At 36.8% G+C, this 6,000-nt stretch overlaps 1 non-coding gene across 1 annotated transcript; it reads left to right on the top strand.

Annotated features, from left to right (window-relative positions):
- Nucleotides 1-1,876: 1,876 nt before the first annotated feature.
- LOC148576620 (small nucleolar RNA R71) lies at nucleotides 1,877-1,984 on the top strand. Its single transcript, XR_015904004.1, has one exon. It is a non-coding gene; the product is annotated as a small nucleolar RNA R71 (small nucleolar RNA).
- The last annotated feature ends 4,016 nt before the right edge of the window (nucleotides 1,985-6,000 follow it).

Here is a 6,000-nt window from a genome sequence, read left to right as displayed (position 1 = left end):
ACGCCCAAAACATGCTTCTTACTGGCGTTTAAATGCCAGTAAGGTCTTCCTCCAGGGTGTGATTTTTCTTCTGCTGTTTTTGATTCCGTTTTCAATTTTTATATTTATTTTGTGACTCCACATGATCATGAACCTAATAAAACATGAAAAACAAAAATAAAATTAGATAATTAAACATTGGGTTGCCTCCCAACAAGCGCTTCTTTAATGTCAATAGCTTGACAGTGGGCTCTTATGGAGCCTCACAGATGTGCAGAGTTCTGTTGAGACCTCCCAACACCAAACTTAGAGTTTGGATATGGGGGTTTGACACCAAACTTAGAGTTTGACTATGGGGGTTTTGTTTGACTCTGCTTTGAGAGAAGCTTTTTATGCTTCCTCTCCATGAATGCAGACAAAGATCCTTGAGTTGTAAACACAAGGTTGTCCTCATTTAATTGAAGGATCAATTCTCCTCTGTCCACATCAATCACAGCTCTTGCTGTGGCTAGGAAAGGTCTTCCTAGGATGATGGATTCATCCTCTTCCTTTCCAGTATCCAAGACTATGAAATCAGCAGGGATGTAAAGGCCTTCAACCTTTACTAACACGTCCTCTACTTGTCTATAAGCCTGTTTACTTGAATTGTCTACCATCTCTAATGATATTTTAGCAGCTTGTACCCCATAGATTCCCAGTTTCTCTATTACAGAGAGGGGCATGAGGTTTATCCCTGAACCAAGGTCACACAGAGCCTTAAAGATCATGGTGCCTATAGTACAAGGTATTATGAACTTTCCAGGATCCTGTCTCTTCTGAGGCAATGTTAGTTGATCCAGATCACTTAGTTCATTGGTGAACAAGGGAGGTTTATCTTTCCAAGTATCAATACCAAATAATTTGGCATTTAGCTTCATGATTGCACCAAGGAACTTGGCGGCTTGCTCTTCAGTAACATCCTCATTCTCTTCAGAAGAGGAATACTCATCAGAGCTCATGAATGGCATAAGGAGGTTTAATGGAATCTCTATGGTCTCTAGATGAGTCTCAGATTCCTTAGGTTCCTCAGAGGGAAGCTCCTTATTGATCACTGGACGTCCCAGGAGGTCTTCCTCCTTGGGATTCACGTCCTCTCCTTCCCTTACAGGTTCGGCCATGGTGCTTATGTCAATGGCCTTGCACTCTTCTTTTGGATTCTCTTCTGTATTGCTTGGGAGAGTACTATGAGGGATTTCAGTGATCCTCTTACTCAGCTGGCCCACTTGTGCTTCCAAATTTCTAATGGAAGACCTTGTTTCATTCATGAAACTCACAATGGCCTTAGATAGATCAGAGACTAAATTTGCTAAGCTAGATGGATTCTGCTCAGAATTCTCTGTCTGTTGTTGAGTGGATGATGGAAAAGGCTTGCTATTGCTAAACCTGTTTCTTCCACCATTATTAAAGCCTTGTTGAGGCTTTTGATCCTTCCATGAGAGATTTGGGTGATTTCTCCATGATGGATTATATGTGTTTCCATAAGGTTCACCCATATAATTTACCTCTGCTATTGCAGGGTTCTCAGGATCATAAGCTTCTTCTTCAGAAGATGCCTCTTGAGTACTGTTGGATGCAGCTTGCATTCCATTCAGACTCTAAGAAATCATATTGACTTGCTGAGTCAATATTTTGTTCTGAGCCAGTATGGCATTCAGAGTATCAATTTCAAGAACTCCCTTCTTCATAGGCATCCCATAACTCACAGGGTTCCTCTCAGAAGTGTACATAAACTGGTTATTAGCAACCATGTCAATGAGTTCTTGAGCTTCTGCAGGCATTTTCTTTAGGTGAATGGATCCACCTGCAGAAGTGTCCAATGACATCCATCATAGAATATATCCAGGATGGTCCATTCTGAAAGCATGTCAGAAGGACACTTTTTGGTCAGCTGCTTGTATCTTTCCCAAGCTTCATAGAGGGATTCACCTTCTTTCTGTCTGAAGGTTTGAACATCCACTCTAAGCTTGCTCAGCTTTTGAGGAGGAAAGAACTTGGCTAAGAAAGCCGTGACTAGCTTATCCCAAGAGTTCAGGCTGTCTCTGGGTTGAGAGTCCAACCAGATTCTAGCTCTGTCTCTTACAGCAAATGGGAAAAGCATGAGCCTGTAGACTTCAGGATCTACTCCATTAGTCTTAATAGTATCACAGATCTGCAAGAATTCAGTTAAGAACTGAAAAGGATCTTCAGATGGAAGTCCATGAAACTTGTAGTTCTGCTGCATCAGAGAAACTAGCTGAGGTTTCAGCTCAAAGTTGTTTGCTCCAATGGCAGGAATGGAGATGCTTCTTCCATGTAAATTGGAATTAGGTGCAGTAAAGTCACCAAGCATTCTCCTTGCATTATTGTTGTTGGGTTCGGCTGCCATCTCCTTTACTTGTTCGAATATTTCAATAAGGTTGTCTCTGGATTGTTGTAATTTAGCTTCTCTTAATTTTCTCTTTAGAGCCCTTTCAGGTTCTGGATCAGCTTCAACAAGAATACCTTTTTCTTTGTCCCTACTCATAAGAAAGAGAAGAGAAAAAGAAAAGAAGAGGAATCCTCTATGTCACAGTAAAGAGGTTCCTTATTGTTAGTAGAAGAAGAAAAGAAAAAAATTCGAACACAGATAGAAGAGGGGGTTCGAATTTGGTGAGTGATGTGAGGAAGAGATGTTAGTAGATGAATAAATAAATAGAATAAGATGAGAGAGGAAGAGAATTTTCGAAAATTATTTTTAAAAAGAGTTAGTGATTTTCGAAAATCGTTTTTGAAAAAGGTTAGAAATTTTCGAAAATAAAAATCAAAGATTAAAATAATTAGTTAATTAAAAAGAAATTTTGAAAAAGGGGGAAGATATTTTCGAAAATTTGAGAGAGATAGAGTTAGTTAGGTAGTTTTGAAAAAGATAAGAAACAAACAAAAAGTTAGTTGGTTAGTTGAAACAAATTTTTGAAAAGATAAGAAGTTAGGAAGTTAGAAAAGATATTTTGCAATCATTTTTTTTTTTTGAAAAAGGTAAGATAAGAAGATATTTTTGAAAAGATATGATAGAAATTCGTTTTTGAAAAAGATTTGATTTTTAAAATCTCAATTAATGACTTGATTCACAAGACATCACAAGATATGATTCTAGAACTTAAAGTTTGAATCTTTCTTAACAAGTAAGTAACAAACTTGAAATTTTTGAATCAAAACATTAATTGATGATGTTATTTTCGAAAATTATGATATAAAATTAAGAAAAAGATTTTTGAAAAATATTTTTATAATTTTTGAAAATAACTAAGAAAAATGAAAAAGATTTTATTTTTGAAAAAGGTTTTGAAAAAGATAGGATTTTTAAATTGAAAATTTGATTTGACTCATAAAAACAACTAGATTTTTAAAAGTTTTTGAAAAAGTCAAATCTAATTTTCGAAATTTTAAGAGAGAGAAAGGGAAAGATATTTTTTTATTTTTGAATCAAAACAAGGAATGCATGCAAGAACACTATGAATGTCAAGATGAACACCAAGAACACTATGAAGATCATGATGAACATCAAGAACATATTTTTAAAAAAATTTTAATGCAAAGAAAACATGCAAGACACCAAACTTAGAATTCTTTAATGCTTAGACATAAAGAATTCAGGAATGCATATGAAAAACAAGAAAAGACACAAAACATGCAAATGCAAAGATCAAACAAGAAGACTTACCAAGAACAACTTGAAGATCATGAAGAACACTATGAATGCATGAATTTTCGAAAAATGCAAGATGAATATGCAATTGACACCAAACTTTCAACTTGACTCAAGACTCAAACATGAAATATTTTTTATTTTTATGATTTTATGATTTTTTTTTTTGTATTTTCTTTTAATTTTTTCGAAAATCATTTTGAAAAAGAAAAATAAGGATTTCAAAATCTTTAATATGAATTCCAAGAATCTTGTACTCTTTAGTCTAAAGCTCCAATCTGAGGGTTAGACATGGCTTAATAGCCAGTCAAGCTTTAGAATGGATTTACATCCATTGAGGTGATTAGTTGAAGACCAATCCCAAAGGAGTTTGGGTATGGCTTTTCAGCCAGATAGAATTCAACATGTTACCATGAAACTCTAGAATTCATTCTTGAAAGTTTTGAAGCCATAGAATAATTTATTTTTGAAAATATTATTTTTATTATTTTTTTTTCGAAAACAAAAGAAAAATTTTTTGAAAGATTTTTGAAAAATTTTTGAAAACAAAACAAAAAGAAAATTACCTAATCTGAGCAACAAGATGAACCGTCAGTTGTCCAAACTCGAACAATCCCCGGCAACGGCGCCAAAAACTTGGTATGCGAAATTGTTACTCAGGTTGAGAATTGTTGTTGAAATTGATTCCCTGGCAATGGCACCAAAAACGGATGCACAGAACCATGGTCTAAACATATCTTCACAACTTCGCATAACTGACCAGCAAGTGCACTGGGTCGTCCAAGTAATACCTTACGTGAGTAAGGGTCGAATCCCACGGAGATTATTGGTATGAAGCAAGCTATGGTCACCTTGTAAATCTCAGTCAGGCGGATATAAAATAGTAATGGGGTTTTCGAAATTTAATAATAAAAGAAGGATAGAAATACTTATGTAAATCGTTGGTGAGAATTTCAGATAAAAGTATGGAGATGCATCCGTTCCTCTGAACCTCTGCTTTCCTGTTGTCTTCATCCAATCAGTCTTACTCCTTTCCATGGCTGGCTTTATGCAAGGGCATCACCGTTGTCAGTGACTACATCCCCTCCTCTTGTGAAAATGGTCCAAGATGCCCTGTCACGGCACGGCTAATCATCTAAGGTTCCCGATCATGCTGGAATAGGATTCACTCTCCTTTTGCGTCTGTCACTACGCCCAGCACTCGCGAGTTTGAAGCTCGTCACAGTCATTCAATCATTGAATCCTACTCGGAATACCACAGACAAGGTTTAGACTTTCCGGATTCTCTTGAATGCCGCCATCATTCTAGCTTACACCACGAAGATTCTGATTAAGAGATCTAAGAGATACTCATTCAATCTAATGTAGAACGGAAGTGGTTGTCAGGCACGCGTTCATAGGGAATGATGATGATTGTCACGTTCATCACATTCAGGTTGAAGTACAAATGAATATCTTAGAAGCGAAATAAGATGAATTGAATAGAAAACAGTAGTACTTTGCATTAATCTTTGAGGAACAGCAGAGCTCCACACCTTAATCTATGGAGTGCAGAAACTCTACCGTCAAAATTACATAAGTGAAAGGTCCAGGCATGGCCGAGATGGCCAGCCCCCATGATCTAAGAACTAGGCGTCCAAAGATGTCTAATACAATAGTAAAAGGTCCTATTTATAATAAACTAGCTACTAGGGTTTACAGAAGTAAGTAATTGATGCATAAATCCACTTCCGGGGCCCACTTGGTATGTGCTTGGGCTGAGCTTCAAGTCTACACGTGGAGAGGTTATTATTGGAGTTGAACGCCAGCTTTTGTGCCAATTTGGGCGTTGAACTCCACTTTGCAACTTGTTTCTGGCGCTGGACGCCAGAATTGGGCAGAGAGCTGGCGTTGAACGCCAGTTTGCATCATCTAAACTCGGGCAAAGTATGGACTATTATATATTGCTAGAAAGCCCTGGATGTCTACTTTCCAATTCAATTGGAAGCGCGCCATTTTGAGTTCTGTAGCTCCAGAAAATCCATTTTGAGTGCAGGGAGGTCAGAATCCAACAGCATCAGCAGTCCTTCTTCAACCTCTGAATCTGATTTTTGCTCAAGTCCCTCAATTTCAGCCAGAAAATACTTGAAATCACAGAAAAACACACAAACTCATAGTAAAGTCCAGAAATGTGAATTTAACATAAAAACTAATGAAATCATCCCTAAAAGTAACTAGATCCTACTAAAAACATACTAAAAACAATGTCAAAAAGCGTACAAATTATCCGCTCATCATCATTCATAGAAGAGTATGTTGGAGATTGATGAGAAGATTGT

Source organism: Arachis ipaensis, chromosome B1, assembly GCF_059453495.1.
Source record: "Arachis ipaensis isolate K30076 ecotype BB chromosome B1, ASM5945349v1, whole genome shotgun sequence".
In the NCBI taxonomy this organism is placed as follows: Eukaryota; Viridiplantae; Streptophyta; class Magnoliopsida; order Fabales; family Fabaceae; genus Arachis; species Arachis ipaensis.
Note: the sequence above shows the minus strand (reverse complement) of the source record. Positions and strands in the feature narration are given on the sequence as shown.